This window comes from Schistocerca cancellata, chromosome 2 (genome assembly GCF_023864275.1).
Source record: "Schistocerca cancellata isolate TAMUIC-IGC-003103 chromosome 2, iqSchCanc2.1, whole genome shotgun sequence".
NCBI classification, from domain to species: domain Eukaryota; kingdom Metazoa; phylum Arthropoda; class Insecta; order Orthoptera; family Acrididae; genus Schistocerca; species Schistocerca cancellata.
In genome coordinates, this window is record NC_064627.1 from 555,100,039 (window position 1) to 555,126,333 (window position 26,295).

Consider the following 26,295-nt stretch of genomic DNA (forward strand, 5'->3'; position numbering starts at 1 on the left):
CAGGGTTGAGTTTCTGTCACGTTGAACGATTCTCTTCAGTCGTCGTTGGTCCGTTCTTGCAGCATCTTTTTCCAGCTGCGTCGATGTTGGAGATTTCATGTTTTACCGGATTCCTGATATTCACGGTACACTTGTGAAATGGTCGTACAGAAAAATGCGCACTTAATCGCTACCTCGGAGATGATGTGTCCTATCGCTCGTGCGCCGAGTATAACACCACGTTCAAACTCACTGAAATCTTTATAACCTTCAGTTGTAGTAGCAGTAATCTTATACAGGCGTCGCCGACCGCAGCGTCGTATTCTACCTGTTTACATACAGGGTGTTTCAAAAATGACCGGTATATTTGAAACGCCAATAAAAACTAAACGAGCAGCGATAGAAATACACCGTTTGTTGCAATATGCTTGGGACAACAGTACATTTTCAGGCGGACAAACTTTCGAAATTACAGTAGTTACAATTTTCAACAACAGATGGCGCTGCAAGTGATGTGAAAGATATAGAAGACAACGCAGTCTGTGGGTGCGCCATTCTGTACGTCGTCTTTCTGCTGTAAGCGTGTGCTGTTCACAACGTGCAAGTGTGCTGTGGACAACATGGTTTATTCCTTAGAACAGAGGATTTTTCTGGTGTTGGAATTCCACCGCCTAGAACACAGTGTTGTTGCAACAAGACGAAGTTTTCAACGGAGGTTTAATGTAACCAAAGGACCGAAAAGCGATACAATAAAGGATCTGTTTGAAAAATTTCAACGGACTGGGAACGTGACGGATGAACGTGCTGGAAAGGTAGGGCGACAGCGTACAGCAACCACAGAGGGCAACGCGCAGCTAGTGCAGCAGGTGATCCAACAGCGGCCTCGGGTTTCCGTTCGCCGTGTTGCAGCTGCGGTCCAAATGACGCCAACGTCCACGTATCGTCTCATGCGCCAGAGTTTACACCTCTATCCATACAAAATTCAAACGCGGCAACCCCTCAGCGCCGCTACCATTGCTGCACGAGAGACATTCGCTAACGATATAGTGCACAGGATTGATGACGGCGATATGCATGTGGGCAGCATTTGGTTTACTGACGAAGCTTATTTTTACCTGGACGGCTACGTCAATAAACAGAACTGGCGCATATGGGGAACCGAAAAGCCCCATGTTGCAGTCCCATCGTCCCTGCATCCTCAAAAAGTACTGGTCTGGGCCGCCATTTCTTCCAAAGGAATCATTGGCCCATTTTTCAGATCCGAAACGATTACTGCATCACGCTATCTGGACATTCTTCGTGAATTTGTGGCGGTACAAACTGCCTTAGACGACACTGCGAACACCTCGTGGTTTATGCAAGATGGTGCCCGGCCACATCGCACGGCCGACGTCTTTAATTTCCTGAATGAATATTTCGATGATCGTGTGATTGCTTTGGGCTATCCGAAACATACAGGAGGCGGCGTGGATTGGCCTCCCTATTCGCCAGCCATGAACCCCTGTGACTTCTTTCTGTGGGGACACTTGAAAGACCAGGTGTACCGCCAGAATCCAGAAACAATTGAACAGCTGAAGCAGTACATCTCATCTGCATGTGAAGCCATTCCGCCAGACACGTTGTCAAAGGTTTCGGGTAATTTCATTGAGAGACTACGCCATATTATTGCTACGCATGGTGGATATGTGGAAAATATCGTACTATAGAGTTTCCCAGACCGCAGCGCCATCTGTTGTTGAAAATTGTAACTACTGTAATTTCGAAAGTTTGTCTGCCTGAAAATGTACTGTTGTCCCAAGCATATTGCAACAAACGGTGTATTTCTATCGCTGTTCGTTTAGTTTGTATTGCCGTTTCAAATATACCGGTCATTTTTGAAACACCCTGTATCTCTGTATTTGAATACGCATGCCTATAATAGTTTCTTTGGCGCCTAAGTGCATATGCAATACGCAAAGTAGAAACTGTTAAGACCACTGCAGGAGCGTTCCAAGGACACTGCGTGGTCTCAACGTTGCAGATCCTGTAGCTATTTTAAAAATAGCGCATCTTCTTCAAACACGAGATACCTTTGCAGATTACAATGAGCTATTAAGTCTTGGATTTACTGTTGTAATTCTGTAAAGCATAATGTTCGGTCTTCTTGTATTATACAGGGTGTTACAAAAAGGTACAGCCAAACTTTCAGGAAACATTCCTCACACACAAAGAAAGAAAAATGTTATGTGAACATGTGTCCGGAAACGCTTACTTTCCATGTTAGAGCTCATTTTATTACTTCTCTTCAAATCACATTAATCATGGAATGGAAACACACAGCAACAGAACGTACCAGCGTGACTTCAAACACTTTGTTACAGGAAATGTTCAAAATGTCCTCCGTTAGCGAGGATACATGCATCCACCCTCCGTCGCATGGAATCCCTGATGCGCTGATGCAGCCCTGGAGAATGGCGTATTGTATCACAGCCCTCCACAATACGAGCACGAAGAGTCTCTACATTTGGTACCGGGGTTGCGTAGACAAGAGGTTTCAAATGCCCCCATAAATGAAAGTCAAGAGGGTTGAGGCCAGGAGAGCGTGGAGGCCATGGAATTGGTCCGCCTCCACCAATCCATGTCCGCAGCTCGTGGTCGTGCCGTAGCGTTCTCGCTTCCCGCGCCCGGGTTCCCGGGTTCGATTCCCGGCGGGGTCAGGGATTTTCTCTGCCTCGTGATGACTGGGTGTTGTATGATGTCCTTAAGTTAGTTAGGTTTAAGTAGTTCTAAGTTCTAGGGGACTGATGACCATAGATGTTAAGGCCCATAGTGCTCAGAGCCATTTGAACCATTTTCTACCAATCCATCGGTCACCGAATCTGTTGTTGAGAAGCGTACGAACACTCCGACTGAAATGTGCAGGAGCTCCATCGTGCATGAACCACATGTTGTGTCGTACTTGTAAAGGCACATGTTCTAGCAGCACAGGTTCAGTATCCCGTATGAAATCATGATAACGTGCTCCATTGAGCGTAGGTGGAAGAACGAAACTAAAATGAGCTCTAACAAGGAAATTTAGCGTTTCCGGACACATGTCCACATAACATCTTTTCTTTACTTGTGTGTGAGGAATGTTTCCTGAAAGTTTGGCCGTACCTTTTTGTAACACCCTGTACATTATTAGATTGAAAAAATCTAGCCCCAGGATGTAGATCTAACAATTTTAGTCCAACACTAAGCATCATTCGTTTCTCAGGAAACAGAATGTGATACTTGCTGCTCAGTGTATACATGGGTAATGGCAAGTCCAAGCCGTAGTGTTATTTTATATCCTTGTCTCTCTAAACGTTTTTTAAACGATAATAGTACCCAGTAGCGCAAAGAAATATCATTTACATATTAATCTCCATTAGCCATTCTAATAGCATTTTATTCGTATGTGTTCTTGTAAAATTGCTAGCATTCTTACATATCAGCTGCAATTTGAAGGAAAATGCTGAGAGACGACGCACCCATCCGGAAGCACTTTTGATAACTTTTATTATAACTTGACTACACTTTTTTGCCAAGAACCTTAAGCGTTTCAACTTTGTCATTTTCAAACGCAGAGTTATGTACTCGTAGATACATTGTATCACGTGAACATTCTCGATCACGAGACAAGTGAAAACTCTTCTTACAGATTAAACTGTCGAGTCAATGAGCTATAGAAAGATCCTTAATAACGTTACATTTCATATATTTTCAACAAGTTGCCCGTTTCAGACACATCCATGAGATACCTTCCGATGTTCGTCCGAGTAAAATACAGTGGGCTCAGCACACGAAGTAGATTCTTGAGATGGAAAATAAGAAAAAATTCGTCCGGCGCAACTCACACTTGAGCAGTGCCCAAAACGCGGCAGAGGATTTTTCCAATTTGCGACGGCATTTCCTATACAAAGAGAATTACTGTTGCACAGCTGGCTGAAGAGATACAGTCATGATTGTCAGTGGAACGAAAGCGAAGTAGTGGAAGGCAAAAACCTATGAGATGAATTAAAAAATGTGTGCGAATGGCTCAGTTAGGTCATCATCATCATCATCATGATAGGCAGAATTCAGACACCAAGTATTAAATTGGCACGAAAGTTCAATACAGCGGTTACTTCTACGGAAGTAATTGATCTCAACCCAATGGCGAGAGTGTTACGCAGAGATTCTGACGGAGATGTCGTGTTTCAGCCGCTAGTGTACTTCACTATGCGCGCTTAGAAATATTTTTTACTAAAGTATTATGAGAACGCAGTTATATTTTATAGAGAGACTAAAGTTTTTTTGTTAATAGAGACCAAGTACGAGGGGAGTTCAGTAAGTAATGCGGCACTTCTTTTTCTGAACGTATGTCGATTTTATTCGGGATTGCAATGCACCATGTTATTTCCCACTATTTTGGCTTCAAAGCCCTATTTTGCAACATAACCTCCGTTCAATGCGACGGCCTTTCGCCGCCTTACTGGGTGGGCCTGTATGCCACTCTAGTGGACGATGTCGGAGCCAATGTCTCGCTGCATTAATAACCTTCCCATCATGCACGTACTGCTTCGCGCTTCATTGGGCCAAACAGATGGAAGTCGGAAGGTGCGAGTTCCAGGCTGTAGGGTGGAGATCGGACAAGTTTGTGCGACCTTGTTGCGACGATGACGTTCGACTCACCGTGCTTTTGTTCAGTGCTAGGTCTCCGTAGACATCGAGCAACAAGAGAAAGAAATCGAAGGTTAATAATTCACCTAATCAGTTGTAAAAATGTGTACTCTGTCATACCGTTCAAATACTAAAGATAATAGCAGTAAGTTATGTGTAGCGAAAAACGTGAGGTCAGTTGCAGCGAAGTACTAGATCTGCGGAACAGTACTGGGAAGTGCATCTGTGAAACAAATCGCTTGTAAGATATTGTGTGCAACCTATTGTAGAGTACTCCTCCTGTACACAAACAGGTACAGTAGCACTTCTGATGAATTCACAGACATTCTACTAAGATCTAGTTAGTGTAGGCTGCATGGAAATGTAATGAAAATGCTAAGAGTACTTAAATGAAACTGTTCAGGAGAAAGACATCGTTTTCCCTGCGAAAACCTCATAGACAAATTTAGTATTTCAACGAAACAGGGGAACAATTAGACTACGTATGTGCCACAGGGCCCACGAGAATGAGAGTAGAGATGTGGGTGCTCATGTAGAATGAAATAAGACGGTGAATGGCTCGTATTGGTGAAACATATCCATCACTATGCAACGCACAGCGGTTTGTGTCTTATATATTTAGACGTAGTGTATACTTGCGTTTGTATTTGAATGGTGGAAGACGTCCAGATGATGTTGGTGCCGTTCACTTCCAAATCTCCTGTTTAATAATCATTTCTAACATTAATCATCACATAAAACTGTTGTTCGTTTAATAAAAGGTCAAAACATTAGCTTGCCTGCATTTACACGACGTCATAATTCGATCATTCTTCTATTACCAGAGACGAAATCCGGTTATGCAGGCCAGACGAAAACACGAGCAGCGAGTCCTTTCGACCTGGTTGCCACGGTCTACCAGGCTGTAACGGCATAAATTTACACCACCTCCCGACAGGCTCGAGATCTGGTGAGGCGTCGTAAAACGTGCTTCTGCGTTCCTTCACTGGTCGTACATACCCACCACTGTGCTGTGGGGCGGTGCCACGAAAAAAAAAAAGAAAACATCTAAGCGCAGTGGGTCAATGCTAGGTTTTTTGCCACTTGTCGCTTATCACTTCTTTCATGTATGGCAATTTTTTGATGTTACAAATGCCGATTTATGCCGTGGTTCGGAATCGACGTTAACCTGTAGGCCCCCGATAACTGGCTGATAAAGCACTGTGGAGTTCGGAACAACCTTCAGAATGATGACTGTTTCACTTTACTAAACCCGCAACAGACAAATCGACACGAACGTTGGCACTTTTTTTTTGCTGTTTTCCTAGATCATCCCACGCTACTGCCACGGTTATTACTTTTACTGTTTACGCAAAGTGGAGCAATTTGTAAGCAGCCCGTATTCACCCAAACATGGGGAGGGGGTGGACTGCTTCCTCAGCAAGTCCTGCTCAAAACATCTGCGACATACTAACAGTAGTTAAATCCATGTAGTGATAGTTATAGTACTTTGAAATGGATTGTGGAAAGGAAAAAATTACTGGTTTCAGTTATTTCTAACCTGAAAATACGTTGGAATTAAGAGTTTACGTCGGTCGTTGGCAGTCAGAAAATTTGCGCAGAGCGTGAAAGAGCAAGCAAGCACGATATACGCAGTTTTTGCTAACCAGAATCGATGATTACTTATCATAAATATAAAATGTTAGTGTCTCCGATTCCAGACTTTTATTCTTGATGGCAATGTTTTCTTTCCGCCGCTTGTGCTATGTTGTCGGTATAGATATCAACTAACACACGGGACATAGTGAATGACCATTTACCTCGCTTAAGTATTCATCTAGCAAATGCGACAATTTTTGTTTAAGTGTAGACACTGTGAATGAAAATATGTTGTAACTAGATAACTTGTTAAGAATGAAATTACGCTAAGGTGTTCGGAAAACAGCTAAAGTCAGTAAATGGGTGTGATATTTAAATCATTTTTTGCTCATTGCACTTAGCGGCTTCGAACTGCGAACAGTTCGTGTTTAGGTGGTTGTAATACATGTGTGATCTTGAAAATGTATAACGTTTTTTGAGGGATGCTGACCTACAGTAAAAAAAAATACTGACAAAAACTAAAGTTATTAATCAAGCCCACTTCTGTTCTCACAATAAATGCACTGGAAAAAATTCTTTTACAAATACCGACGAGCTTCATTTTCAGTTTCTATTTTTACTACTGCACTATTTTTAAAAAAAAAAGATGTTGAGCAAAATGTTAACAAACAAACCATCAGTGATAACTTCTGAAGTTTACGATTATATTTCACCAATCAAAAGACGAACTGTTCAGTCCTAAATTCTCAGGAATTTCACGACCTTGTGTAGCGTGTCTACGATGTCATTCCTTCTAGGAGTACTACAGCCTATTTAGATATAGAGGATAAGATTCTATTCTACATAGAGTATGTGAAAGAACTTTCTCCTCTTCCAGCAGTAGTGTACCATAGGTCTCTGGAGGATCGCAGTAATCCTAATTATAGCAAAAAAGCATGGGTAAATACCGGTTTCAAGAAGGGTCGCGAAACAGGCGCACAGAACTATAGGCCAAAATCCCTGGCGTTGATCTGCTGTAGAATTTGGAACATGTTTTATGCTCGCGTATTATGACGTCTCTAGGGGCCGAAAATCTACTCTACAGGAACCAACATGGGTTCCGAAAACAAAACTACGATCGTTTGAGCCCCAGCTCGCTCTGTTCTTTCACGAGATACAAAAAGCAGTAGACACATGCACCCCAGGTAAATACAGTGTTCCTTCACTTCCGAAAGGCATTCGATGGAGTTCCGCACAGTCGCCAGATCAGCAGAATTTTAGCGTACGGAATTTCATTGCAACGGTGTGATAGGCATGAGGAATTTCTAGCAAACAGAACACAGCATCTCAGTCTGAACAGAGAGGAGTCTTATGAATGACCTAGTAGATGGACGGAAGTTCCACAAGGATTTTCGCGGATGGTGCTGTAGTATAGGTACAGAGAAGTTAAGACGCCACAAAACTGTAGTGAAATGAAGGAAAACGAGCAGAGGATATGCGTTTGGTGCGCGGAGTGGCAACTGGCCCTAAATATAAATAAATGTAAAGTATTGCAATATATAGGCAGAAAGGCATGTTATTGTATGATTATAGTATTGCATACGAATTACTGGAAGCAGTTTCTTCCCACAAAATACCTAGACGTATGCGTACGGAGTGATTTTAAGGGGAACGTCCACATAAAATTAACCGCTATTAAGACAGATGCCAGGCTCAGATTCATTGGAACTACGCTGAGAAAATTTAGCCCATCAACAAGCTTACAAAACACTCATTCGACTAATACTTGAACATTACTCGCCAGTATTGGATCCGTATTAGACGAGACTGACAGAGGAAGTACAGGAGATCCAAAGAACAGCAGCACGTTTCGTTACAGGTTCTTTTAACAAGCTCCAGAGACAGGTGGTGCAAAGGAGGCTTTCTGCATCACCGCAAGGTCTGTTGTTAGTTACATGAACGTACGTTCCTAGAAGAGTCACCCAATATATTGTTTCTTCCTACATATTTCTCGCGAAAACACCATCAAAATAAAATTAGATTCGAGCCCAAACGAAAGATTACCAACAACCGTTCTCCCGTAAACCGTACGCGGCTGGTACAGGAAAAGGGAACACTGGCAGCGGTATACAAAGTACCCTCCGCCACACACCGTAGGACAGCTTGCGGACCATATGTGTATAACTTATTAGACAACTAAACCTGCAATGTTTCATTTTTTATCCTTGTTCCACGGTAACTTCTACATTAACAAAAATTTTAGCCGAAGTGAAGCTAATGTCTAACAAACTTTGAAGTATAAAATTTCTGGACGCGTCCAATTCTTATAAAGAACTGAAACACGCTCAAGCGTATGTACGTATGTATGTGTCACCACAACCGTTCCACCTACCTGGTATCTGTTCACGTTCCCCTTCCCGCACTTTCTTCTGTCAGTCTACGCGAGTCAATGTTGAAGATTTTTCGTTATGGTCTACGCTTTCATGTAGCACAATTCTCCCTTCACCTTTGTCGGCGTCCGCTCCTCGGTTCCTCTTCTCGTTTTATCCTATCTGGTCTTGCGTTAATCTCTGTAGTTTTGCCTGGGAGTGCGGTGTGTGGACTACGTAAATGAAACGGAAATGGCCGACCTGTGCAACCTCTCTGTGGGGGCGCTTAATTACAAAGTATTCCCTGTGCCGTGTGTGCCCAGCAATCGGCGGCACCGCTGCGTGGGCGTCCCACGGGTAATATGCAATTCTGCTTAAAAATGAGTTTGACTTTAATTACGCTTTCACCACACGTTTTTCCCCAACGCTATAGAAAAGAATATGAATGTAATTAAGAATTATTCGCTTTGATAAAGTGATTCATGAGGGGCAGCCAGTGTCACAAGTTGTAAGTTTCAGAGGAAATATTTTGTTGTTGTGCAAGCCGTATGAACAGCGGTTTCACAAATAACGAGTCATTCCCTACAATCTCTGTAAATCGTGTTTCCAATGTAATCATCAGGCTCCAGTTGTGGAAATTGCGCTGATCGTAATTTTGTAATAGCAGATTGCTTGCTTCGTCCTTGGGGAGGGAGGAGGAGGGAGGGAATGTGATGCTACTATGGATCAGATTGTTAGATCTGGGCCTCTTGCGGATAATCGTAAGATCTCTTCTTGCTGTTAGTTGGACTGTCAAGCGCGATAAAACTCCGTGGATGTAAAAAACATCGAGTAGGGTCTAGAGATTTGGTGCGGATCCCACGTTAGAGTTTTAACTGTTTTGTTTGTTTTTTACATTGGTCTCCTATTCTTAATTTTCGTGTGTGTTGTGTATTGTAATGTGAACGTTCTGCCATCTGAACAGTGCAAGTCGTGTGCTTGCGTGAACACTATCTGGCAAGACTCAGAAATCTATCTGAAATTGGCTAACTGTATGCCCGTTAAATTTTACCAAAAATAATCGGAAAACTTAAAACTGTACCCTGAAGAAGCTGTACTGTGAAACTGTGTGTTGCGCTGTGCAGTGAACCTACAGTGCGCGATATCACAGTAAGTGTCTTGCAGCTGCAGCACACAAAACTGAGTAAAAATCTTGTATAAAAGTAGAAACCGAACTTTGGAAGAATAAATGTCCGAACTGCTTCTGCTGAAATGCTCTACAACATAGATACCAAAAGTGACGAAGTAGGATTTGTAACATCAAATGGCACACACGTGAACATGTAACACTGCACTGTAAGAGCAAGAATGTCTGACAAAGAAATGAGATCTGAACTAAACATCAATTGAACTAGCCCTGAAGGTAATTTTGAAATGAAATGCTTAGCTGTAAATAATCTCATTGTCTTAACAGTGATAGTAAACTCCCTCAGACAAATTTTAGTTCAAATTCAAATGGCTCTGAGCACAATGGGACTTAACATCTGAGGTCATCAGTCCCCTAGAACTTAGAACCACTTTAACCTAACTAAACTAAGGACATCACACACATCCATGCCCGAGGCAAGATTCGAACCTGCGACCGTAGTGGTCGTGCGGTTCCAGACTGTAGCGCCTAGAACCGCTCGGCCACCCCGGCCGGCCAGTGCAAGGACCGGTTTGATGCTGCTCGCCACGCTGGTCCAACCTTTGTAAGCTAGGGATGCGAACAACCGATAGGTTAGTTTAGTTCTGAATAACCGGTATTTTTCTCTACTTTTTTGGTCTCGGTTGTAACAGGCTTTCTATTTTTTTTACTAATAACGGAGTAAAAAAACCGAAATATCAGCAGTGCTAAAATTTTTAGTTTTTAAGTACTCCTTTTTTAAAAAGAGGACTGATTTTTATTCGTAAATTTTATATTGGTTTGGAATATTGGGATTTTGTAGATAATGGGAAAAACGGTCAGTGCTGTTCTAATGACAATGCGGACAGAAAACTGTAACACATGGCAAAAGAATTGATACACCATTGCTGAGACAATAATGTCCCTGCTGCCGTATGTTGTGGCTTCAGGTACGCGTTTACGCACAGTGTACAGGGCTTGCCCTCCCCCCTCCCCCCACCTGGTCTACACAATAGTTTCTCGGTCTTGTTGTCGAACATCCTTGGTATTGCAGAATGGCACCAGCTTTACTCTGAAAATATTTTTACGAAATGACGTACGGTGAAGTACAATGCTTTAAAGGTGAGATTTGTCTACCGTTTCTGTAAAGTAATACAAGGGAATGAAATTACGGTAACAGCAATAAATTAAAAACTTAACAATTCATAGTCTACGGTAAATGTAGAAAGTAGGTGATTTGTTGCCGGTGGTTACATAATATGCCTTCATCTGCATGTAGCCTTTGAAACGGAAAATTAACACGAAAAACAGTCCTTCAACCTCAGTTTTCACCCTTTAACACTGACTATTCGTAATGCCCCAATAGTGATAAAATTCCCAATTGCAACATGATTCTTGAGCATTCAAAAAAGTACAATCAATAGGAGAATCCGGTTGATTTCTTTCTTGGTATTCAACCACTTACCACTTATCGAGAAAAGCAGCGAACGGTGGACGGGCTAAGTTTTCCTTAATTTACCTGCTAAATGTAATACTTTGATTCTATGTATCTTGAAAATGAGACAATTTTTTTCTATCTTTGTTCGATTTATACGTTTTATTACAGGAAATAACAGGAATGAAAAAACTAAAAATCAGTTATTTCAGAGACCGCTTATTTTGAGCGGTTTTAACAGTCAGGTTAAACTGGCGTCGAAAGAAACCAACATAACCGAAAACTGGTTGTTCCAGTGATAACCTGCGTCGCTGGTGCAAGCCGCTTCATCACAGCATAGTTTTTGCAATCTACGTCCACTTACACCTGTTTGCTGTTTTCGTGCCATGACCTACGATTTTATCACTTTCCTCCAACACAAACTTGATGAGCCCTTGATTTCTCAGAACGTGTCCTACCAACCGGTTCCTTCTTTTAGTCAGAGTGTGCTATAATTTTTTCCCCAATACGATTCAATATCTCTTCATTAGTTACTTGGCCCACCCAGCAAATCGTCACGATTTTTTTTAATAGCAACATTTAAAAACCTTTTAATCTCTTCTTGTCTGAATCACTTATCGCCCATGTTTGACTTCCGTCAGGGCTACATTCCAGGCAAATGCCTTCATAAAATACTTCATAATACTAAAACTTCTATTAGATGTTAACAAATTCCTCTCTTTCAGAAACGCGTCCCTTGCTACACTCATTTCGCAATTTATGTTTCCCACTGCTTTAGCCATTAGTTATTGTGGTGCCAAAATAACAAAACTCATCTAAACTTTTAGTGTGTCATTTCCTGATCCGAATCGCTCGTCACCGTCTCAATCAGCATTGTCAAAAGCGTTCTGCAAATCTACAAACGATATGTATGTAGGTTTGCCTTTGTTCAGTCTATCTTCTAAGGTATGTTGTAGAGTCACTAATGCGTCTCGTTGAAAAAACTCTGTGATGTTTCTCTTTTCTTTCTTAGCCTGCATTACTTATTGTGAAGACAGTGACAATTCATTGAATGGGGAATAACACTGTTAGCACGAGAAGAGGACTCGCAAATTTGAATCGTAACAATTCTGATTAATTAACTCGAAGAGCAAGAAAGAAGGATCTTCGTAACTTTTGTGTCACTTCTTTTTATTATTCTCTTGTTTTCTGTTCTTATGTTTTCCTCCTTGGTTGGATCTGTAAGGACATATGGTCCAAGTAAGTCTATTTATTGGTTAAGTTAGGATGAAAAGGAATCTGCTGTGTCGCGCTCTTTCATTTCAACGCAGTACTAAGTTTAATAGCTCATCTCATGGAACAGGCATTGAATGTTTGTAATCAGATAAGCTGGTCTGGCCGTGATCTGTTGAGCTGCTTCTGTTGCCATCTCGCTGATTTAATTATTACTTACGTACATTGCATAGAGCCCGCTTGCTTTATATTGACGAAGCCCGATTTGCAGTGCGTACAGAGACTGGGGGACGCACGCGCGCGTACACACACACACACACACACACACACACACACACACACACAATCTTAAATTTCATGGTCATTGAATTTTGTTCAAATGGCTCTGAGCACTATGGGACTTAACAGCTGAGGTCATCAGTCCCCTAGAACTTAGAACTACTTAAACCTAACTAACCTAAGGACATCACATACATCCATGACCGAGGCAGGATTCGAAACTGCGACCATAGTGGTCGCGCGGTTCCAGACTGTAGCGCCTAGAACCGCTCGGCCACCACGGCCGGCGAATTTTGTTTAAGCGTGCCTGTTGGTGTTTGTAATGTCTCTTGCAGCGGTCTCTCCGTGATATTTTCAGAAATTTTATAAATTATATAACTCAGTACATATCTCGAAATATCTCTTCTTATCTTACCGATTATCAATGCAAAGTAGTTTCAAGCCCAATTATTCCTTGGAGCGTCCATTTACTCCATGGAATAGCTTCTCTGCTATCTATGTTTTCTCTTATGGAAAAGAAGTGGACTTCTTGCCGATTAGTCGTGAAAGGAGGATGTATATGTATGTATTGTTGGGCTAGTCGCCATCTTGATGAGATTCTGTATGAGAAGGAATTTAATACATGAGCTAAACTAAAGTAAGTGTGTTCGCGTATTATTTAACTGTTTATTATTGACAGTGTCTGCTTACTACGCTGTGTTGCACGGGATCAGTGGGGAACGTCTGATTTACACTGAACGAACCTGCCGTTTTGTATGCTCAAGATATCCAGTTACTTCAAATAAATAGGCTAACACAGTCTTACCAGCAGATCTCCGGTCTTCCCCATGTGATCACCTAAAGTTAATGATTATTACAAATGTTTCCAGGAGATCGACTGACAATTTTCGTCGCACCGAGACTTCGAAATTGCTTCACTGCCTTATGGAATTTAAGTTAAGCTCAATTTAATCAGGATAGAACAGTATTGAACTGTGTGAATGTGATAAGCCTGCTTTGTCAATGAAAATTCCCTTAATATACGCATGTTTTTACTATCCTGATCAGTAAAGCTAAATCAGGCCGGTGTGAGAGAGGTTTTTTAAATTTTTTGATTCCAAAAAAAAATTAAATGTTAAAGTTATTAATTTACACCAATTTGAAATCATTATTCATCAATGGTAATCTGATTTTGCACATTTAAATCAGAAAGATTTTTTTAAATTTTTTTCGGTTCACATCGCATGTAACGGACTTTACAACATGTTACTACATTTCACCGGAACCGAAATTGATCTTTCACGAATCGGCTCCCACCATTGTTTGTTTTTTCCATTCTCCTCCAAATAATTGGTGTCGTTATACTACCACCGTGAGGTTAAAGTGATAGTTCGGTAGTGCTCATGCCTTTCAGCATCTGCTTTCTTTGTTTTTTTGGAACTCTTTCATTCTTCTCAGAATTATTGATTCTTGTGACAGCCAGCCATGACAAAATTGTTCCATCTGATATGCGAGGTACATGAGAATATGTCATACAATAGAATATGTCATCATCACCTTTCTTTCGAGGATTCGGCTGTCGCCTGTTCCTAACCCACAGTCAAAATCATTCACATCTTTTTCTAAGTCTTCCAATAGTCCTCTTCCAATTCGGCTTGTAGTTCAGGATCTGGCTGGTTAAATGGCTCTGAGCACTGTGGGACTTAACTTCTGAGGTCAAAAGTCACCTAGAACTTAGAACTATTTAAACCTAAGTAACCGAAGGACATCACACACATCCATGCGCGAGGCAGGATTCGAACCTGCGACCGTAGTGGTCGCGCGGTTCCAGACTGTAGCGCCTAGAACCGCTCGGCCACCCTGGCCGGCCAGTTCAGGATCTACTGAGGAATTCTGTGACATGGCATTCTCAAGAGGTGAATTTCTTTCATTCATGCTGAAAATGTTTATCTTCTATTATCTTCGTTTAAAATCATATCTCTTCTTGTTCAGCCCTTCATCTTTCTTAGGAACCTCATCTTTGCTGTTTGAATTTTATTTTCTTGTGTTTTAGTGGTAACCCAGCTTTCGATTCTGCCGGGAAACACATGAGCCGCCATTACTTATAGAATTTAACGATGTTTTTTGTGCTTTATGCCGCAATCTTCTGCTAATAGTAGCACAGACTACTTGGAATTTGTGTATTTTTTTACAAATCAAAACATGTAGCATAGCCTTAAATAAGAGATTTGAGACCTTATTCTAAAACTGAATTGACCAAAACAATTTTTGATCTGACTGGACATTTTCCTCGAAATGCCATTATTTTTGTTTTGTTGATAGAAATTTTAAGGCTGTACTCCTTGCAAATTTCGTTCAGCTGATATATGATCTTTGGATAGTCCACACCCTTGTCTAACGCCTTGGTTAATAATTATTACTTCTAATCTATTCCTACCTGTGCTTATTACAATGCGTGTAGTTTTGTAAAGACTTTTCACTTCCTATATTAGGTGATGACATCCACATTCAGACGTAATTTTCCATAGGCTACCACGGTTCACACGGTGAAAGGCTTTTTCAAGGTCGATAATGGCCATATTGGTTTCTATACTGAATGCTCTGTGTTTTTCTACAATAATTTTAATTACAAACAAATTGTCTGAGCATGAACGACCTGATCGAAATCCATTTTGTTCTTCAGAAATAGTTTGTGGTATTCTTCATGCTGTTATTGATTATATTTGGGTATAGTTCGTAGCTAGTGTTTAGAAGACGTATCCCACGATAGTTTTCAGTCCTTACAAATCCCCCTTTTGAAAAGAGAGATTACTTCTGTTGTATACCAAAGATCTGGGATCTTACAGTTCGACCAACATTCATTTAGTAATTGTAAAAGTCTTTTATGTAGTGGTAACCTTCCACATTTAATTGGCTCTTCATTTATTTAATCTATTCCCGTAGTTTTTTTGTTCATGACTTTCAAAGCCTGTTGTAGTTCGTCCATGGTAACTAGATCTACAATTTTATTGTATATACTTTCTCCAATGTCATCTTCAGCCTTCTGTGTATACCACAAATCTGTATAGTGATTTATCCTTTGTTCACTGGGTATAATGTTCAGCGAGGCAATGTCTTTTTCTTCCTTGTTGTGGGCTTTTATGACCTTGTACCCACATTACTGTCTACCGTGTATGTCATGTTCTAAGACGCTTATGAATTAGTCCCACGACTCTTGGTGTGCTTTGTGCATCTGTTTAGCACAATTCCTTTTTGTTTTGCATGTTTTCCAGCTTTGTGATGTTTTTTGTCTGTAGAAACTTCAAATAAGGTACTTGTTTTTCTTTAATGGCTTCTTTAATTTCTGTGTTGCAAATTGTGAGCCTTTTATCAAGTGCTTCTGCAGCTGCTTCATTGATGCCGGCTTTGACATAATTCCATTCTATATCGATGTCTTTATTGGTTAGTAGTGAAGCAAGCTTTTCTTGGAGCCTGTACTGATAAAGTATCCTAATACTATATTCCGACACGAAATGTACTTTGAACATGTTGTGGCTTCTTTTGGAGTTTGTCTTCTTCCATTTTGATAGTAAACTTATCTTACTGCCTAGAAGGAAGTGGTCACTACCTATGTCGATTCCTCTGTAAACACGTGTATCTTCCATAAGATTCATTTTATCATTAATTAGTATGTAATCAATCGCAGATCTTAATCCTCGTGCACTCCATGTAAACTTGTGAAAGTCTCTCTTTCTATAAGATGTGTTAGTAATTTTAAAAGCTGTCGTAGTTCATGTTCATTATCCTGAGGGTCTTCTGTTCCTGTTGTCGGTAGATTTCCAATTCTTGCGTTAAAATCACCAGCTATGACAGCCGGCCGGTGTGGCCGAGCGGTTCTACGCGCTTCATTCTGGAACCGCGCGATCGCTACGGTCGCAGGTTCGATACCTGCCTCTGGCATAGATGTGTGTAATGTCCTTAAGTTAGTTAGGTTTAAGTAGTTCTAAGTTATAGGGGACTGATGACCTCAGGTGTTAAGTCCCATAGTGCTCAGAACCTTTTTTGAACCAGCGATGACAACATGGGCTGTCTTGTTGATTTTGTTCACTTCTTTCTCAAGATCATCGTAAAAAGTAGCAGTATCATCCTTCCTCTGGGCTGTAGATACCAATAACTGTTAGATGAGCTCTTGGAATCTGAAATCTGTCATTATTGTTTCATTTATGAAGTTGTATTCGAGAATCTTTCTTCTCCATTTACCATTGACTAAAATTGCTACTTCAGCACTAGCTCGTTTCCTTTGTGGCACGTCACTGTAATCTATCCAGTAGTCTGTCATATCTTTTGTTCCTTTGTTTTTTCTTAGTTTGTTATTGTTCCAGTGTCTGCTTTTCTCTCTTGAGTACTTGATTTAACTCGCTTTCTTTGTTGGTCAGTTCTCGAATATTCCACGTTGCCAAAGACACACAATCCGTATTGTCAAACCATTTGTTCTTTGACTTTCCGGTTGTCACCAGTCGATCCAGCCCTGTATCCGAGGATGTTCGTGAGTTTACCAGTAATTTTATAATCCTCTGGCTGAGTTAACGAGCTTTAAGTTGTGTGATGGGTCTGCGACCTCTAGGTATCGCGACCTGCCTGATCTCCTGATTTCTCTTACGGAAGCCGGCTTCACCGCGCCCCTAGAGCCCTCCCTATGGTATGTTGTGGGACACTTCATCTGGCTCCTCCGTCGAGACCACTCCGGCTACGGTGACCCTGCCATTAGCTAGGCTAACGCTGGCACAGCTCTCGACTTCATCGAAGCACGCAAACGCTCCCGTCCTTCGATATGGCGGTGTCACCTGGGAGGGCAAATAGAATATAATTATTCTAGTTTCAAAGAAGGCAGGTCCTGACCGTCGTTAATACTAGCGAACCACCGTGCCTTCCGTAATAAAGCAGTGCATCTACTTAAGAATTGTGATATGTATATATCGTGCAACCTGTTCTGTAAACACACGTCGGCAAATTTATGTGATTCAAGCGAGAAGTGTGTGCTGTCTGTGGCGGAAATGGTAGCTCGCGGCTGTCCCGGGTCTGCGCAGAGTCAACACTCTACAGCCACCTGCCTGTCAGAGGGCGACAATGCGTCCACACCTGCTGTGTGAGGAGGAATTCCAGAGTCAGCATTGTCCTCCCCCACCTTTTGTTCGCCCTCTCCCAAGGCTGGCCCTGAGTGGGGAGGTTCTCCACTTGGCGACGTGCCTCGCTGGGGGGGGGGGGGGGGGGGAACTTCAACAAACTGAGCCTCTGTCACGAGGAAGAAACCGCGATAGGAAGAAATTCATTTAGATCACTGTAGTGTTCATTTTCTTTGGACGTACATAAAGAAACAATCAAAATAGGTATCAGGATTCAAACATCGGGGATGAGAGTATTAGCCTCTCAACTCTCGAACTTAAGATTCCAGTTAGATTTAGTATTGCAAAATTTCTATAAGCTTCTGTATCGGACTTTTAGACAGGTGTGTTACTATCTTTGAAGGAAAAATGGACAACATTACCGTAGATAGCCTCCACAAGTAGGGAATTAGTTTCCAGTATGTATCGAGGAAACAGTTGTTGTTATTAATGTACAGGGTGATCAAAAAGTCAGTATAAATTTGAAAACTTAATAAACCACGGAATAATGTAGGCTGAGAGGTAAAAATTGACACACATGCGTGGAATGACATGGGGTTTTATTAGAACAAAAAAAAAGTTCACAAAATATCAGACAGATGGCGCTGGACAGAAAAACTGCTACCGTTACGGGTGAGAGGTACGCCGATATGTTAATGAATCGCATCATCCCCAGCCTGGCTGATAAACACCTGCTGGAACGTACAATGTTTATGCAGGATGGCGCTCCACCCTATATTGCTAGACGCGTGAAAGATCTCTTGCGCGCGTCGTTTGGTGATGATCGTGTGCTCAGCCGCCAGTTTCATCATGCTTGGCCTCCCAAGTCCCCAGACCTCAGTCCGTGCGATTATTGGCTTTGGAGTTACCTGAAGTCGCAAGTGTATCGTGATCGACCGACATCTCTAGAGATGCTGAAAGACAACATCCGACGCCAATGCCTCACCATAGCTCCGGACATGCTTTACAGTGCTGTTCACAACATTATTCCACGACTACAGCTATTGTTGAGGAATGATGGTGGACATATTGAGCATTTCCTGTAAAGAACATCATGTTTGCTTTGTCTTACTTTGTTATGCTAATTATTGCTATTCTGATCAGATTGAAGCGCCATCTGTCGGACGTTTTTTGAACTTTTGTATTTTTTTGGTTGTAATTTTGAATTCTGTCAGCTGTCTCATAGGAATTGGGTAACCTGTTGAAGTGAACTAATAGTGTCTTACAAATGGATTACAAGTTGAACACAAAAAATAAAACAAGGATTAAGGGATGTGATGGCATTACTCATAGAATCCTGGGATAATTGGATTAGGAAATGACACTGAAAGTAGTAGGTAAGGCTTGATATTAGGGCAGCAAAATATTTACCGATGGTAGAAGTAGAGAGAATATAAAATGAAAACTGGCAATAGGAAGAAAAAAAAGCTGGAAAGATTTATTTTTATTTATTTTATTTTATTTATCCATCCGTTGACAATAAATATTGTATGGATGTTGTCAAGGCTACATGTAAGCCATTTCAAAGAAATGGGACACAAACAATATATACGTAAAAAAGTACAAAACAAAATAATACAATGAAGTTAATAATAATACAATGAAATTACTATAGCCTATGTACATCCCTGCTTGTTATTTTAAATTCATAGTCTGTTTTTCGTAAGGCTTTAGTTTTGTCCTCCCTAAACAGCAAGTCCTTATATACACAACACTGCTTAAGTATATAATTACATCACACAACAGCTGTCCTTTAAGTATGTAAATGTAATGAATGATTAGGTAATGTAAATTTAAGTGTTTTGAAGTCTCTTCAGAAGGTATTTGCCTGGTGTGTAGCCTAGCACTGAAGTGAAAGGTGGACGGGAAACGGTTGAGACAAAAACTGAACGGAAACTTTCTAAATCTTATACTACAGAAAAACACTGACAGTTAGGCAGGTCGGATAACTCATGAAGAGGTTCTGAAAATAAATTTATGGCTCCGCGTGAGTAAAGGAAGGGATTGTTTGCTAGGCCACGTTCTTCGGCTGCGAAGCGCGTGCGAACGCCAACTGGGAGAGGGTCAATTCACACTGTAGAGGGAGACCTAGTCTTCTGACTACTTTACAAATGAGTTAATGTGTTAAATATTTGCCTTTAAGTATGTAAACGAGAAAAGGTTCAGGAAAGATTCGAAATTACGATTAAAGTTTGCTGGAAGTCGCTAAGTGATCTCATTACGAAACACAGGAAGTATATAAACTAGGTAATTTGCACTCCAATTTCAGTAAAAGCTAGTCTTTCACGCATATCAATGATGACGACGTCATATGTACTGAACTACGTGTGGTACGATGATGCAATTTTGTGGAAACTGTCTGCAAACTGTGTCCCGTATAGAATTAATTGGCTCAAATGGCTGTGAGCACTATGGGACTTAACATCTGAGGTCATCAGTCCCCTAGAACTTAGAACTACTTAAACCTAACTAACCCAAGGACATCACACACATCCATGCCCGAGACAGGATTCGAACCTGCGACCGTAGCAGTCGCGCGGTTCCGGACTCAAGCGCCTAGAACCGCTCGGTCACACCAGCCGGTATATAATTGATTGGAAAGAAGTACTAAAACATTATGCCAGATACTGAAGTTCGCCTGCGTGAAGCGACAAACATTTCTCCTTTCATCATTTTGTGGGGGATATCAGCAAGAAAGTTTCTTAAACGTTTGAAATTACGTATAAACTTTGTCGAAGATCGCCAAGTACTCTCACTCCCAAATACTACATGAATGAGGTCCGTATATTTGCGCGCCATCAGTTGCGCTGCCTCAAGACAAACACACAGTTTCTAACTGTAACGCTTGTGTTATTGTGTTAAGGTTTTAACCTAAGTTAATACCTCTTACCGAGCAGATTTACAGAATTTCAAATTGTTATTTCGGACAATAATCACGAGAAATACTGAAAATCGAATTTTTGTTGTCCCTGCACTGCAGTTGGTACCGGGTTCCGGGATGGTGTTTTAATAATACAGATGGCAATAGAAATTTATTTCGATCAATACTGATAAGTCAAAACATTACGACCACTGCCCACTGTGACGTTGGACGCTCTTTGGTGGCATTGCGGGCAAAACAAAAGTATGTAATCGGAGCAGACACCGACAAGGATCATCCTACCGGCGTTGTGGGCTGCGAATGGGGATATCTACAGAGATAAGCGACTTCGACAAAGGGCAGATTATTATTATGCAGAGCGTGTGAACGAGTATCTCTAAAACGGCGAAGCTGGTAGAATGTTCACGTGCTGCTGTCGGGAGCATCTACGGAAAGGGGTGGCACAGTGAAACTACCAGTAGACGTTGAACGGTTGGACGTCCTCGACTCTTCACACAACGTGGAGTTCGGAGGCTTGTCTGCATTGCAAAGCAGAATAGATGGTGATCTATGGAAGCTCTGCCGAAAGAGCACAAAGCTGGTGCACGCTCAAGTCTTTCAGAGCACACCGTTCATCTTGCACTGTTGAACATGGAGCCCCTTAGCGGACCACCCATACGGGTTCACTCGCTGACCAATGACATCGTCAATTAAGACTGAAGTGTGCACGGGACCATCGGGATTCAAACAAAATGGTTCAAATGGCTCTGAGCACTATGGGACTCAACTGCTGTGGTCATAAGTCCCCTAGAACTTAGAACTACTTAAACCTAACTAACCTAAGGACAGCACACAACACCCAGCCATCACGAGACAGAAAAAATCCCTGACCCCGCCGGGAATCGAACCCGGGAACCCGGGCGTGGGAAGCGAGAACGCTACCGCACGACCACGAGATGCGGGCGGGATTCGACCAATGGAAACTTATCGGTTCTTCGGGTGAATCACATTTTTGCTACGGTAGGTCGATGGTCATTTCCACAAGGGTCGTCATCGAGGTGAACGGCAGCTCGAAACGCGCAAGTGCGCCACGAACGCAGGCCAGCGGGAGCAGTATTATGCTTTGCGATACATTCTCCTGCGCTTGCATGGAGCCTGTGGCAGTAATCGAAGATGGACTGACGGCTGCGAACCACCTGCACCTCTTCACTTGCTTCATGTCTTCCCCGACGGCGACGTCATCTTTCAGCAGTGTAAATGTCCGTGTGTCTCGGAGCCAGAACCGTCGGACAGTGGTTTGAGGAGCGTTGCAGTGAACTGACGTTGATGTCCGAAGACCAAATTCACCTGATGTAAATCCTATGGAACCCATCACCACGTACGCTTATGCGAATTACGTGACCGGTGCTTAGAGAACTAATGCCACGTACCTCCACAAACCTACCACCAAATTTTCGGATCCCTGATAAGCAGAATCGCTGATTATTTCGTTCAAATTGACGGACAAACAAGCTATTAAGCGGGTGGTCATAATGTTTTGACTCACCAGTGTATATTCATGATTTTCATTATGGCTGACGATTTGGAGCTGACATCTTTGAGCCGGGAAGTTTCTTTTCTTCTGCCATGGTGCCTGCGAACTACCTTATAAAACAGACGTTACAGATATATTCTGCTCAGTAGTGACCCGTTGAAACAACATAGAAATACGCAGGACCCTACTTTCGTTTCTGACGACGCTACCCTTTTAAGAAAAACTACACATTTTGGGTAAAACATCTGTGTAACTCGTTTGACTATGATTATTATCGGTAGTAGCAGCAGTTCTAGAGGGCGGGATTCGCAAACCGAGAGTCGCAGTTACAGTGCGCTTCAATAGGTATTACATACGAGTTTTTAACGGAATTGTTTTGAAGTGGCCATCCTCCTAATATGCAGAGCGTGCAGGTAAAGCAGAAGAACACTCGATCTCCACTCATTAGAACCTCTTTCTGTGGTATACTGGTATAAACCTATCGTGAACCATGCTACCCGCCGTTAATTTCCGTTGCGAGTATACTTGCTTCGAAGATGGAGCATGTGTCTGAGGCCCGTTAGCCGAGCAATGATTACATGTTGCATGAGCAGCGCACAGCATTAGCGGGTACGCCCGCGCACGACGTGCGCTCTTTCGCAAGCTGCTAGTGTTTTGTCCGGCTGCTACGCGTTGGCCAAGTGGAACGCAACGACTCTTTCCGGATGGGCGCTTTGCTGTAGTCACTCGCTGGCAGCTGCCGGTTGTCGCAGTACGCACAGCTATGCCACATCCGGATGTTCGTTACCCCGGCCCTCCCTCTATCTGGCGGCTCACTGCCTGCCGGAATAATAAAAAAAAATGGTTCAAATGGCTCTGAGCACTATGGGACTTAACATCTATGGTCATCAGTCGCCTAGAACTTAGAACTACTTAAACCTAACTAACCTAAGAACAGACACAACACCCAGTTATCACGAGGCTGAGAAAATCCCTGACTCCGCCGGGAATCGAACCCGGGCGCGGGAAGCGAGAACGTTACCGCACGACCACGAGCTGCGGACCCGGAATAATCGACGAGACTTCAGGCGTGGAAATCATACATTTCGCTAAGATACACTGCCCAGTCTCAGTAATGTGACCACCTGTCAAAAGCATGAATAATTCCTTTTGCAATGTGGACGTGCGGCAGGAGTGCCACAGTGGTTCCACAAGGTACCGACAGAGATGTGGAGCAATGCCGACATCGTTGGCACGGCCAGCTGCGTCAGGTTTCTCAGTTGAGGATCCACGGCGCGAACAGCCCTATTGAGATGTTCCCACGGATTAATTCCGGAGAGTTTGGTGACCAATGGGAGTACAGTAACGTCATCCTGGTACTCTACGAACCACGCATGTGTAATGCTACTATCTGACATGTTGCGTTGTCCTGCTGGTAGGTGCCATTGTGGTGAGGAAGAGCACACTGCATGTCGGGGTGGATATGGTCCCCAAGGATATATACATACCTGGGTTGATCCATTGCGCCTTACAGAAAGAAGAGATCACCCATGGAATATCAGAAAACATTCCCCAGACCATAAATCTCCCTCTTCCGGCCTGGACCCTTCCGACGATTGTTGTAACATGTTTGTTTCCAGACGTTTCACGGCGATGGAGCATATAACGTGATTAATCTGAAAAGGCAACTAGTCGCCACAAAGTGGGTGTCCAGCTGTGGTACAGGCGTGCATATTCCAGCCTCAGTCGCCGATGAACAGCGGTCAGCATGGGTGTACGAAGCAGACTCCTGCTGCAGTGGCCCATATGCAGCAACGTTCGCTGAACGGTCGTTGAGGACGCATTGTTGCTAGCCCCCCTGGTCAGTTAAGAAGTTGCACGTCTATTCGATCGTACACATTTCCGCAGCCGTCTTTCACCCCTGTCATCTACGTCCAGTTGTGCATCACAGTTGCCTGACTTCAGTTTTGTATAGCGCCATTTTGCCATGCATGCCATATTTTAACAGTAGCGACACGTGAACAGTTTACAAACTTAATCTTCATTGATCCATTATGGATCGTGGGACGACGGCTGGCATGACCTTCTTGATGCAATAATTTACCAACAGCAGTATGTATTGTAGAAATTTATTTTATTTTATGAACTTCTATGTGCTACCAGTTTCGGCATTACATTGATGCCATCTTCAGGCCCCACTCGTCACAGTCGTAAAATCGCTACTCACGGAAGGAGCCATATAACTGAATCCGTGAATCAAATCGTCCTGCAAACAGCTCTTGATGGCCAGCAGACACAGACTCTGTGACGCCTGGCCACCAAGAGCTGTTTGCAGGACGATTTGATTCACAGATCCAGTTATATGGCTCCTTACGTGTGCAGCGATTTTACGACTATGGCGAGTGAGGCCTGAAGATGGCATCAATGTAATGCGGAAACAGAAGTTCATGAAATAAAATAAGTTTCTCAGCACATACGGCTGTTGGCATATTATTGCATCAAGAGGTTTACAAACTTAGCCGTTTCCGAAATGCTTCCACTCTTGGTCCAAAAGCCAATAATCATGCCCTTTAGGACATCAGATAAACCGCTCCGTTTCAGCATTACGACGACGACTGCACTGTTTTCAGCGTCCCCCTCCCCCCTTCCCGACACGGTTTATATACCTTCCACTGCTAGTGCTGCCATATGCCGTTTGTGAGTGGGTATTGCACGTTGGCGTCAATCATAAGCGGTGGTCACTCTAAAGTGACTGGACCGTGTACCTATAAGGTACGATACAGTAACGTTATTGATAGACACGCTTAATGGTTAGTGTCGCAGGCTGTTAAAACAGTGGAGGACTTGTTGGGTGCCCTTGTTAAACGTTTACATTTCAAGGGATCGATATCTGCGCAGGTGAATAAGCTCTTTATGGGCTAGGAGCCCGATCGATAAATTTATCGTAAAACTTCGAATACAGCAAGGACATCACACAACACCAAGCCATCACGAGGCAGAGAAAATCCCTGACCCCGCCGGGAATCGAACCCGGGAACCCGGGCGTGGGAAGGGAGAACGCTACCGCACGCCCACGAGCTGCGGGCAAGAAATTGTCATTAAAGAAGGACGTAATCGCTTCAATAACGGAACTGCACGAAACCTAGTTGTCCGGTGAGATGAAAAACAAATTATTTCTTGCTGGATGAATTTTGTAGACACCAATGCAGATGTGGCTGAGAAATAATTTTGATAAAAATAAAATAATTTTCTATAAGACTTAAGAAACTGCCTTCGTAGCTGACATACAGTTTTCCAGTCGTACACTGAATTAGTTACAGCCTTTTGCCAGTAATACAATCAGCATTAAACATTCTCATATGCCTACAGGCATTAAAACTTACTTAATGATGAGTGTAAATGATGCTGAAAGTGCAGTATTCTGTTACTGTGCTGAGACCTCCTCAAAATGATCTTTCCTCTCAAGATGATACTCAATACAGGGTGATCAGACAGAGCCTGAAAAGCTTTAAAGGGTGTTTTAGGATGGGTTGTGCTGAGAAATAATTGTTACGAAAAAATTGATACATTGCGCCCTTTCCGAGTTGATAGGTTCTGAAGGTAGCCAATCATGCAATTGCTCGCACAAATTCAAGCGGCCCGCCAGAGAAGGCGTCGCCAAAAGTGTTCATTTGGTCTTCTAAAATCGAATATTTTTCTTAATAATTATTTCTCAGCAAACCTATCCTTTAACACCATTTCATGCTTTCCAGACTGTTTGTGACCACCTTGTATATCTGTAACTCGGTGGGAGTAGTTAAGTGGCAGCCTATAGATCAATAGGTTTTGGGTTTGATCCCCGGGTGGTCTTACATTTTATCTGTGTCTTTGGTTTCTTTCACCTTCGGTAATGACGGTTAATATAAAAAATGCGGAGCTGCACCATGGTTTGGAATCCACGTGTAATTGGCTGGGTAACTCTGATCAAAGGTCAGAGGAAGGCAACTGCATACCACACCCAAAAGGATCACTCCGCAGCGTTCAAGCATACATTCTTATTGACGACTGCTCTACCTTGCAAAACTAAGTCGTCGCGCGCGCAAATTAAACTTGCAGCTAACCAAAGAAAGCACTCGCCAGGAAGCACCGCCACTGGCAGTGCGCTCGAACGTGAGAACGCCCCGAT